At 48.4% G+C, this 12,660-nt stretch overlaps 1 protein-coding gene across 1 annotated transcript in view; it reads right to left on the reverse strand.

Moving 5' to 3' along the window:
- SHANK1 (SH3 and multiple ankyrin repeat domains 1) overlaps positions 1-12,660 on the reverse strand; it is a 1,619,594-nt gene that overhangs the window by 261,505 nt on the left and 1,345,429 nt on the right. The window lies entirely within an intron of this gene.

The raw sequence follows: 12,660 nt of genomic DNA on the forward strand, positions 1-12,660 counted from the left end.
ACTGGTGGATAAACCCTGAACAGGCCTTTGAGGAATTGTTTGACAATTCTCGCAGACCACAAAGAAGGACCCGAGTCTGCCCTTCTGAATCTCGAAAACGCCGCTAAATGAACCTTGATGGTAGAATGGGACAGATTAGACTTAGCTAGCGAGAGTAGGTAAGGCAGGAGCTGATGAGGTTGTGACATGAAAGGATCAATCTTTTCTTTATTGCACCAAATACAAAATCTCTTCCACTTTAATCTGTATGTTTTGTTCGTGGACGGAGCCCTCGCCTGAGAAAGGATGTCCTTGACCTCCGTGGAAAGTGGGACATTCATGTATTCTCGCTGGTCAGGAGCCATGCGGTCAGGTGCAACGACCTTGGGTCTGGATGCCAAACTTGCCCTCCGGACATTGCCAAGAGATCCGGAACGTCCTCTAGTGTTATTGGAGGTACCAGCGATAGCAGATGTAGTTCGGTGTACCAGAATTGTCTTGGCCATGCCGGGGCTATTAGGATGAGTCTGCATGGTTCCGTTTTCATCTTCCTGATGAGTCGAGGAAGCAGGGGGATCGGTGGAAATGCATAGAGGAATCTCCCCGTCCAGGCTATCGACAGGGCATTGCCCAACGAGTCTTGGTGATGGAACCTGCTGGCGTAGGCTGGACACTTTCTGTTGGTTGGAGTTGCAAAAAGGTCCACCTCTGGTGTGCCCCATTGCTGAAAGATTAGATCCAGAACTTGTTGCTTCAGCTCCCACTCGTGAGTGACTGAGGTGAGTCTGCTCAGTCTGTCTGCGCCTTCGTTGAGCACTCCTGGTAAGTGCTCTGCCCTCAGAGAAATTCCGTGAAGAATCGTCCATTCCAGAACCTGCTGAGCCTCTCGTGACAAGGGAAGTGATCTGGTCCCTCCCTCCTTGTTCACATAATGCATAGCCGTGGTGTTGTCTGTCCTGACTAGCACCTGTGAACCCCGGAGACGCGGAAGAAAGGCTTGAAGGGCCAGCCTTATTGCTCTCAGCTCCAACAGGTTGATGTGTAACTTTTGGTCGCTTGGGGACCAATGGCCGCTGACCTGCAGGTCCTGCATCACGGCTCCCCATCCCTCCAATGACGCATCCGTCGTCAGTACGTGAGGTGAAGGAACGCTTGCGAAGGATAGACCTCGGCATAAGTTCTGTTGATTTGACCACCAACGCACTGCATCTTTCATGTTTCGAGTGACCAGCACTTTGTCGTCGAACGATCCGTGCACTTGTTGCCACTGGAGGTCCAGTTGCTCCTGCAGGGGGCGCATCCGGAGCCTGCAGTGCGGGATCAGGGGGATACGGGATGACATTACCCCCAGCAGCGACTTGTAGCTGCGTACAGAAAGACACTTTTTTCTTTGAAGGTTTCCTGCTAGTGTCTGCAGTTTCTGAATTCTCTCTTGAGTCGGAAAGGCTTTGGAAAGCTGTGAATCCAGCATTGCTCCGAGGAACCGAGCTCTCTGTGACGGCAGCAGCGTTGACTTGTCTCTGTTCAAGGTGAGACCCAGATTGTGGAACAGAGTGGTGCAAGCCTGCACCGCGTCCTGCGCTAATGTTTTGGTTGGGGCCATCAGTAACCAATCGTCCAGGTAAGGGAAGACCTGGAAGTGATGTTTTCGCAGGAATGCTGCGACAGGTGCCAGCACCTTCGTAAAAATCCTTGGAGCAGAGCGAAGGCCGAACGGCAAGACTCTGAATTGAAAATGGCTCTTGGCTACTGTGAAGCGCAGGAACCTTCTGTGCGCTGGGTGAATCGGGACATGGAAGTACGCGTCCTCCAGATCGAGTGTGGCCATATAATCCCCCGGGTTGATCATCTTCAAGACATCCTGCAGGGATACCATCCTGAAGGATAGGGAGATGAGATAGGCATTTAGCTCCCTGAGGTCGAGGATGGGACGCCATTTCTCTCGCGTTTTCCTCACCAGGAAGAACCTGGAGTAGAAGCCCTGGCCCCGTTGAGTGGAGGGGACCGGTTCCACCGCTCCCTTGCGGAGCATCTGTTGAACCTCTAGTCGTAGGAGATGAAGATGACGCGATGGTATGGCTGATGGAGGTCTGGGTGGAGGGACTTCCGTAAACTCTAAAGTATGTCCTCGTTTGATTATGTTGAGCACCCAACGGTCCGATGTAATTTGGGACCAATTCAGAAGGAATTTTGACACCCTGCCTCCAACTGATGATCTCTTGGAGGAGGGAACAGTAGGCAGAGCCAGGAGGCCGCTATTGGCGTTTAGATGAGTCCCGTCCACGGGCAGCCTGCTTGCCCTTATTGTATGGTCGTGTATAACCAGAAGACTGGCCCTGTCTCTGTTGGTAGGGTTGGCGATTCGGTTGGTATCCAGAGCTGGTCGAAGAGTAGCGCTGTTGTTGGTATGCGCCTCTGTAAGTGCCACCTCTGCCTCTTGTGCCCCTAAACGGAGTTTTGCGGTACTGGAGCGTTCCCAACGATCTAGCCGTCTCTGTGTCCTTTTTTATCTCTTGAAGTGTGTCGTCGATTAGTTTGCCGAAGAGTGCATCGCCATCAAAAGGAAGATCCAGGACCTTATTTTGGATTTCTGGTCTAAACCACGTCGCTTTTAGCCACCCCTGGCGCCTTAACACTGCCGCTCCTGCCAAAGCTCTAAAGGACGTAGTGGCAATGTCCATGGCACAATCTGTGATCTCCATGGAGACCGCTTCACCTTCTTGCAAGGTCTTCTTGGCTTCCAGCCCCGATTCTGGGGGAAGTTGATCCAAATAGGGAGCTATATCGCACCACAACTGGCGATCATATCGTCCCAGTATCGCCAAAGCATTGGCTGCGCGCACCAGAAGGCTAGCGATGGATGAAAATCTCTTGCCTGTGCTATCCAACCGACGTCCATCCTTATCAGGAGGGGCAGTTAAGGGTGCCGAAGGGTTCCGTGACTTCCTTGCGCTGCCTGTGAGATTACAGAGTCCGGCCTGGGATGACCTGTCAGGGCAGCCGGTCCATCCTCCGGCGCTTTATACTTTTTGTCAAGGCGCGGTAGCACAGGGACTACCGTGGCTGGGTTTTTCATGGTCTTTAACCCTTCCTCCCATATATGGTCCACAATCGGAATGGACCTCGTAGACTTACGGTGAGTGTCTTTAAAGTCATACAAGAAACAATCCGTTGTTTGCGCAGGCAAGACCAACTTAAATCGGCCGGCTGCACGGTCCATCAGTTGGTGAAAACTACCAATGTCAGCAGGAGGAGAATCGCCTAGGTCCTGGTGTGGCGATGCCTGATCCGGGTGGACGTAATCATTGTACTCGTCACCATCCTGATCCGAGTCCGGACGATTATCGGAAGACACATCCGTGTCATTATTATGATCCCTATCCGGATCATCTGCTGGATCAGACGGAGTGTGGGGCAGTGGCCGCTGTGGTTGAAGAGGAGACTGCACCGGGTGCATAGGTGGGACAATTAAAGAGTGGTCCCTAACTGGAGTTGATGGAACAGATCTTCTCGGAGCTGGGCGCTCAGCCTTGGATTTATAGTCATGCAACATCTTGTGCAGGTCATGTAGGAAGGACGTCGGGACTGAAACCATGCCCTGTGATTCATATTCCCTTGGCTCATCAGTTTGTGGGTAGTAACCGCCACCCTGTTCATACGCTTCCTCCGAGTCAGTTTCTTGACTTTTAATGAGTAGTTGCGAAGGGCTATTCGCATAATCAAAGCCATCCTGACCGTCTCCCTCAGAGTCCTCCTGGTCTAGCAACAGTGTGGGAGGCAATGACGGCACTCTTCTTGGGGACGTCATTTCAGGCGTGATCCTCGTAAGAGAAATCGTTACCCTCCTCTCTGCAGCCAATATTGTAGGCTGCTCCGTCGGTGCCGGTGAAATCCTCGTCGACGAGATAGGAATGGAGGAAGTCGTCGTCGACGCCACCGACGACGAGCCCGCCGTCGATGTAGAAATCGTTGTCGTCGTTGAAGCACTCGTCGACGACATGACGTCGTCGTCGAAGACGTCGTCGTCGACCTCGCCGTCGTCACCACCACCGTCGACGGCTTCTTCGTCGACGATGTCTTCACCTTCGTCGACGATGTCGTCGGCATACTGTCCGTCGACGCTGCAGTCGTCGAGGTCTTCTTCGACGACGACGGCGCCTTAGCCGTCGACGCTCCCGTCGACGAGCCCGTCGAGGGAACCAATTGGATCTTGGGCTTCATGTTCGTCGTCGACGGAGCCACCGTCGACGATGTCTTCGTCGTAGAGGACTTGGAACTCCTCTCAGAAGAATGTGAAGAGGGTTTCTTGAAGGCTGGGTCTGTCTTCTCACCCTTAGGAGGCGAAACCAATTCCGTCTTGCCCGACCCACTGCGGTGGGGGGAACCTCCTGAACCCCGGCCATCAGACTCACTGGGGGTCTTCCTTGAAGCCTTAGAGGGGCGCCCAATAGAGGAAGAGGGGGAACCTCTACCCCTTTTCACTGACCTTTTAGAAGAAGCGCAGGACACTGATTCCTCCTCATCACTGGAAACTCCATGTTTCCTCTCCTTCTGCCTCTGCAACCATGTCAGAAGCCGTCCAGCACGATCTCTCAAGGTTTTGGTGGAGAGAGTGCGGCAAATTCGACAGTCCTCTGCCTTGTGATCAGGGTACAGGCAGTAAATGCAATCCTTGTGTTTGTCTTCCACAAACAGCCTCTTCTTACCACAGGTGGAGCAGGGTTTAAAAAGGGCTTTTTTCTTCTCAACTTCTGCCATCTTGATGAAGAAAGGTGTTTCCTGAAGAATCTGAAGAAAAAACTTGAGAAATATCTATATAAATGAGTTCAAAAGAGTAGAAATAGAGCAGAGCTCAATGGAGACTCCCTAGCACAACGTGCGGTAGAAAATCTGAGGCTCTGAGGTTCCTTCAGGAAGGTTCTAAGGGTGAGGCTCTTCTGATTGGCTGACGCCTAGAGTTTGGTCTCTTTTACAAAAAGAGGCTGATATGTTACAAAAGGGAATGAGGCCTAGGCCTTTCCTTTCTCTTTTGTACCTACTACTATGATAATTTTTATTACCGAGACTCCCAGTCCGACGACGGGGAATGATACAAAGCATGGGAATCTATGAAAGTTCCAATACTGGGGCAAGGATGGCTCGCGACTGATCCCGGGAACTTCCTCTTGACCTGGATCGAGACCATTGCAGTGTTGCACTTCAAGTGGCAAGGAGCTCACAAAATTTCTCCCTCAAGCCTTGGGGTGTGTGGTGTGACAATCGATGCAGGTCTTGGCGTTGCGCTTAAGGCACCAAAGACAGACGTAGTGCGGGTCGGTCACAGACATTTGCCGATGGAAGGCGCTGCAGGGCTTCAATCCAGCCTTCCTGGTTGACATCCCTGTAACACCAGGAGATAAGTCTCAAAAAACTTCAACTAAAAGTCAAAAAAGGCAGACATATATTGACTGGGTGTAGCTCACTCTGGATCTGGGCTGACTGGCACGGAAACAAAAGAACTAACATCTGCGCGCCAGAGTGACACTCATATATGTGGCGCTCATGTTACTTCCAATGTGGACGACACCAACACCACGCACAGCCACCTACTGGTGCACAGCAGTACTGCTCAAGCAAAACTGTTTAGCAGCATGGGACATGGAGCTGGGCACTAGTGCCAAACTCATATCCTCCAGAACAGAAGACAGGTCCAGGAGATATTGAAGTCTCAGTCACGGAACCAGAAGGACTGCTCCATGGTGAGTAGCGACATCGATATGATGAATAAGAATTCTCCATTACATAAACTTGATGCAGAAACAATTTTTCCGAAACAAAGCCATCCATCTGTACCTGTCTATAGAATGGCACCAGAACAGTTGATGACTCCTTGATCACCACAGCCTCAAGATGTACAAGAATTCCCCTTCTAGTTCCTAATAGGCATCAAATGCATAAAGCCATGACAATAAGAATATCTGGAGCAATAGCGAGCTCCATACTCCAAGGGCAGATGTCATGGGGGTCCGAAAACAATCCCAGAGAAAGGCAGGAACCACATTTACAAGATCCTGCACTTTTTGTAGAAGCCATTTTCACTAATAAGGGCTTTGCAAAAAGTCAAATTTCCAGAAGAGAGCATCTCTGGATGCATGTCCAAGGCCACTGAAAAAAAAGGAAATTACCTCATAACACTGGGGTGGTATCATATAAGGTTCTGCAATGTCACATTCGGTATGGCACCAGAGTGGAGCTGGAGATGGTGCAAACTACCAGCAGAGGAGAGCTGTTTCGCCTTTCCTAGATCCAGTCTGGCACAAAATGTATGTGTCTTGTAAAGCGCACTGCTGCCCTGAGGCGTCGTGGCGCTGTAGACTGCTGGGGAACCCGTCCTGGCTATCCCTGTGAGATGGTCCCTACTGGGAATCTCCAAGGTGAAACCAGGCATCCCCGGCGAATGTGGGGGGCCGTTGTAGAGATGAGGCAAGCTAATGCCCAGAGTTGCCGAGTGTGATCGCTGGTTAGAGTAGGCACCGAGGCGAGAATTATCGAGTCCGCTGACACTGGTCCACAACCCTGCCGCGTCGGGAATTGAACCCTGGTCCCAGGCCGTTCTCTGCTTCAGGGTCTGCCGCCTCTAACCAGTGAGCCACACCACTCCACTCCAAAGGGGCTATTAATGAGATGAGGACTCTGCAAGTAGAAGTATCTATCAGAATAACGTCAAGGACCCATCTGACAGCTGTTAAACCCTGATATTGCAAAACATATTGTGCAATTTATCCATGGGGTGACTGGCTTTTGTGGAGAAATACAGAGTAATCCTATAATGCTTCAGGAAGACTTGCTTTGTGCTGATGAGGGTTGGTTTCTTCTCTTCTTTTGGTTTGATGTTTCTGCCATCCCTGGTAATATGGTTTATGTTGCCAGTGCTTTATATAAGGGGTTCCAACCATCTGTTGAGTAAATCTTACTATAGAAGAATTCCTTCTGCATTTTTGGGACAGCTAGATTGAGAGTGTCTGCTTTAACCTTTATGTTATGGGCATCTTCATTAGCATATGAATAAAACAGTGTGGAACCTGAAAAATGAAGATCCAGGACTCTTTGTTGGGATTCGGATCATGGCCTCTTTGAAGTTATGTCTTTTGTCTCTATGCAGACTGAACTAATAATTAATAGGGGCAGCTGAACTCGAGGAGTTACAAAGGTTCGATGAACCTATTTTCCGAACCAACAAGGACAATCAAAGAAGATATGGAGATAAACTTTTTATACACATACCTTTTAAATATAAAGTCCTAGGAAAGTCCTGATAACAAGCTCTACACCTTTTTTCCTGCTTTAGTGTGTAGGGTTTTAATGAAATTTGAAAATAATTGAACTAATGGGACGACCAAAGCTATCGATGGAGTTTTTCTGAGTGTTTATAAAATGATAAATGTTAGCATGGTTGGATTCATATTCGAGATACTAGGTTTATGGCTGATATGTTTGAGACCTTCAAGGCTCCTATGCCATTGACTGGAGATGTATATGGTGGTACATATTCTGGAGACAAAGCAAAAATGCCTGCTCTATGTTGATTAAGAACTGGCATTCTCCTTCTATAAGGTGTGGAATGCATAACGTCCTCTTCTAAGAGAACGGGACCTCCATGTTTTGATCCTCATCTTGGAGCGAGCCCTACCATTGAGAGCCAGCTGCCTCTACTTGACAGACATTTTGTGTATTTGTAGTCAGGTCTAGTATTGATACGTTTGATGGCTTCCGGAAAGGGCAGTGGGAAGAGCTGGAAAATGTGTTCTCTGATTCCTTTACAAGTAGCAGCACCTAATCCTGGGCCCTTGTTTTCAAAGATGTCAGCAATGAACAACTGTTTTTATCTCTGGCTTTGAGGGCCTTCTCTATCTCAATATTAATAGTCTAGTATATGGCTAATAGGAACAGTTATCCTGTCCCTGGCTCGTCAGATTTAGGGAGGATTCTGTTCTGTCTCCTCCAATACCAAGTTCTGGCTTTAATTCAACAAGTATGAACTTTTAAAAATGTATCTCATGAAAACTTCAGATTTTGCCACTCTTTATAAAGGAAAAGAAGATCAAAACCAAGTCAACATGCTTAGGATGAAGAGGAAAACCACGAAAAAAACACAGTGAACGATCTCTGAATATATAAATGGAAAATGTTAGTTACCCTGTTAGAATCTCTTTGTAGATTCACATGCAGTGTTTACTTGCCATCTAGTTTTGAGCTCGCACATGTGCACCTGGTGTGTCCTCGAAGATGTCTTTCAAGTCACGAGGTACAGTGACTTCTCCTATGAGTGGTAATGAAGCACAGAAGAAAAAATAATTAAATATAGAAAAAAAGGTAAAGTAAAGTATACCATTGGCAACAACCGAAGACTTCTGGGGAGGAGGGTGGGTGCATGTGAGTCAACAACATTACATGCCACAAACAGATGCTTACAGGGTAAGTAACATTCTCAGTTTGTGGCATGTATAGCAGTAGGTACACATGCTGTGCATAGACTATGAAGCAGTTCTCCACTAGGCGGTGGTTAGCTAGAGGATGATGCAGGGGTTGCAAAAGCATACATAGTACAGCTTGGCTCACTTGAGCTTGTTGGTGTACTAGCAAATCCATGCAGTAGAATTTGGTGAACGTGACTGGGGTCGTCCAGGTAGCTGTCACATAGATGTCAGTTTTGGGGATTTTACCCCCCCCCCAAAACTGGAGGCTGCCATCTTGCGTGTAGGATTCATCCTAGGTGGAGCTGGGAGATGTCTCTCGGCCTTGGCACAGCAGATTTTAATGCACTTGACTACCCATTGAGCTATCCCTGCCTTTGAAATGGCATGGCCTTGATGTGGTTTAGAGTAGGCAATAAATAGTACTGGCATTTTTCGAGACGGTTTTGTCATATGGATGTGGTCCATGAAGGTCCTTTTTAGATATATATGTGTGAAGGGCTCTCTCTGCTACTGAGTCCGGGTGTGGGAATAACACTGCATCTCAACTGTCTGTTTGAGGGGGAAAAGAGAGACCAAATTGGGTAGAAACGTTGGGTTAGTTCTAAGGACTACTCTGTCAGCTTGAACTTGGAAAAGGGGAACTTCCAGCGTGAGAGCTTGAAGCTCGCTCACAAGTGATTGCAACTAGAAACGCTACTTTCCAAGATAGGAACTAGATTGGGCAAGAATGTAGGGGCTCAAAAGGTGAACCAATGAGCCTAGTGAAGACTACTTTGAGATTCCAGACACAGGTTGGGGGTAATCTAGGGTTGATAACCCTCTTGAGTCCTTCCATAAAGGCGTTAATGACGTAGACTCTGAATAGTGAAGAGATTTCCCTGTTCTGTAGGTATGCTGCACCTGCAGCAAATGTAAGCAAATGGGGGTATAAGCGAGGCATACATTTTGTTAATGAAACAGGTAGAAAGCAATATCCTGCACTGTTGGATTTAGTGGCTCTATGTGTTTGGGTAGGCAGTAGTAAACAAACCTCTTTCAATTTGCAGCATAGTAGGCTTGAGTACAGGATGGTGTGCCTCTTTGAGGATGGACATACATTCATAAGTCAAATGCAAAACGAAATCAAAAAGTTGAGCTGCTTGAGATTGGGGTGCCTGACTGTGCCCTGGTGTTGAGTGAGAAGATCAGGCCAGTTGGGCAGCATCTTGTGGCAACTCAAGAAGGGTTGTGTACCATTGTTGTCTGGCCCATGTGGGAGCCACAAGCATGAAGGTGAGGGAGGTTTTCCGTAGCCTTTCTACCACATACAAAAGTAGTGGGAGAAAGGGAAAAGTGTAAGCAAATCCATAGTGCACTGCCAATGGATTGTGGGTGCGGAAACCTAGAGGCGAAGCTTGGGCATTTGGACTTTTTGGCAGCTGAGAACAGCTCTACGCCTGGAAAGCCCCAACCTTGGAAGTTCGGGAACAGGACTTCAGCATCAAGTTCTCAAAGTAGACTTGTTGCTGCATCCTGCTGAGGTATGTAAAGTCCCTGTCCACTCTCTGAAGGTACTCTATTAACAGATGAACTCTGTGGTGGATTGCCCAACGCCAAATGCTCTGTGCTAAGGTCAAGAGGTGGGGAGAATGTGTGGCTCCTTGTTTCCTAAGGTAGTATATGGCAGTCATGTTGTCTGTTTTGATCAGGACTGTTTTGTGCTGTATGTGGCAGAAGAAGGCTTTCATAGCGAATTGGACTACTAGTAATTCGAGATAATTTATGTTGATGCTCTGTTGAAGGGTTATCCAGAGGCCCTGAACAGTCATATCCAGCACAAGTGCACCTCACAGCCCGTGAGAGAGGCATCCGTGGTAATGGCCACTTGGGGAACTGGGTCTAGAAAAGGCCTGCTGTTTAAAAGATTGTCGCTGTTTCACCACTGTAGAGAGCGATGGATGCTCGCCAAACTCAACATTAGATCTTCCCACTGACTCATCGGTTGTGACCATTGTGCCGCCAGACACTCTTGAAGTGGATAATATGCAATTGAGTGTGGGGAACAATGGTGATTCAGGAAGCCATCATGCAGAGGAGGCCCATTATTGTTCTGACTGTCAGCAGCGCTTTGGATGAAAAAGAGGCAGGAGACGGAAGGCTTGAACCCATGCAGAGCTTGGATAAGCGCTCTCAGTGACTGAATTGACAATTGTACCTAGAAAGGACTGGATCTGAAAGGGTTGGAGGTGGGACTTACCTACAAATCTAAGGTGATTTAGGATGTCTGCTTGCACTCTTTATCAGCCAGTCTTCGAAGTATGAGAAGATATGGATGGAGCTTCTCCGGAGATGAGCAGCCACTACTGCAAGGCACTTTATAAAAACTCTGGGGGCGATAATTACCCAAAAGGACAGAACTTTGAACTGGAAGTGCTGCCCACTTACCACGAACCTGAGGTTTTGAATGTGTGCAGGGTGGATCGGAATGTGGAAATAGACGTCCTTCAGGTCAAGAGCGGTCATGAAGTTGCCTTGTTGTAACAGAGGACTGACGTCCTGGAGAGTGACCATGTGGAAGTGCTCCAAAAGGATATACTTGATGAGGGGTCTGAAGTCGAGTATGGGTCTGAGGTACCCATCTTTCTTGGGTATTCAAAAGTGCAGAGAGTAGACTCCTTTGCTGCGGCAGTACAGGCTCTGAGGCTCCTTTGAGTAGGAGCTTCTTTACTTCCTCTGGAGGAGGCGCTGATGTTCTGTGGGGAGAGACTGTTTGCGGGGGAATGTTTTGGTGATATGGAGCAGTGAGTCCCAATTAGTATCCCTACTCTACACTGGAAATGATCCATTGATCTGAGGTGATGATTTTCCAGCGAGTGAGGAACCCTTGTAGTCAATCCCTGACAGGTGTTATGTGGTCTGGGGGAAGGGAGAGGGAGTCACTGTTTGGTGGGCACCGCACCTTTTACGGTAACCTCTATGTACCTGCCTTTGAATTTATTTCCTTTATAGACACGCCTAGAGTAACCTCGGGAAGCTTGTTATTGCTGCTGCTGCAACTGATATGAGGTGGAAGCCTCTGGGGAGGTGGCTTTGGCACTGTGACGAAACAGGGACTTATGAAAGAAGCTGTGTGGCGATGGGGACTAAAAAGCCCCAATTGTCTTAGCTGTGTCCATGTCCTTCTTGATCTTTTCTAGTATCTGCTCAACCTGCGGCCCAAAGAGACATTCCCCATCAAAGGGCAGGTTCAACAGATCCTGCTAGAATTCTAGCTTAAAGCCAGAGAAACAGAGTTTTTGTGGTTTCCCTCTTGATGCTCAGGATGTTGATCTGGTTCTATGCCGTTCTAAAGAGCAGCTGAATATGGAGTTTGCCTGAGATAATATTTTTAAAACGTTTAGACTTGGTGAAGTAAAGCCACAAATTAGTATCGGAGAAGACAGATCAGTATCCTCCCTAAATCTGACAAGCCAGGGACAGGGCAGCTGTTCCTACTAACCGTATATGAGGCTAAGAACATCCAGAGACATGGCCAAGTCCACCGCTTCTAGTGAACACCTAATGGTGGTGTTGGAGATTTTCTGACCCTCTGCAACTAACTGAAGGGCACTCTGCCTATTCTGATCCTGGAGGAGGAGTTGGCTCCGATCCCCCATCTCATTCCAGTGAACCTTGTCATACCTGGAGAGTAAACCAACGTAGTTGGCGATTGAGTGGCCACCTATTTATCCACTGTGTGAATATGTTCACTCTCCTTGTTGGGCAGCGAAGCATCTCCAGTCCCTTGACTTTTGTTTATTTACATGCAGTATGAACAAACAACGAGCCTGGTGGGAGCTGACCTCGAATGTAAGGTGGGTCTGACAGGGAGGGTTTGTATTTTTTACACACCCTCTGAGTAATCACTCTGGCCTTCACAGGGTCATTAAAAGTGTCCTGGGCAGATTCTAACTTGCCCTTGAGCACGGGCAGGGTGGCTATTCCATGGATAATGTCATGGTAAAAGAAAGTGTCAATAGGAGGGCAGAACTTTGTAGGTACAGAAATGGATCACTGTAACCTGGGGGAACCACGCCTTAATATTCCCAGGAATCAACCAGGGGCTCCTGGTCATATAGGGGTCCACAGGACTGCCCTCCCATAGAAATAGTGTGGGGGCTCCCTTGGTGACGATGGCAGAGGTGCCTATGTGGAAGTGGCAGTGGAGGAGGAGGAATAGGAGGTGGTAGAGAGGATGGAGGAGGAG

This window comes from Lissotriton vulgaris, chromosome 7 (assembly GCF_964263255.1).
Source record: "Lissotriton vulgaris chromosome 7, aLisVul1.2, whole genome shotgun sequence".
Classification (NCBI taxonomy): Eukaryota; Metazoa; Chordata; class Amphibia; order Caudata; family Salamandridae; genus Lissotriton; species Lissotriton vulgaris.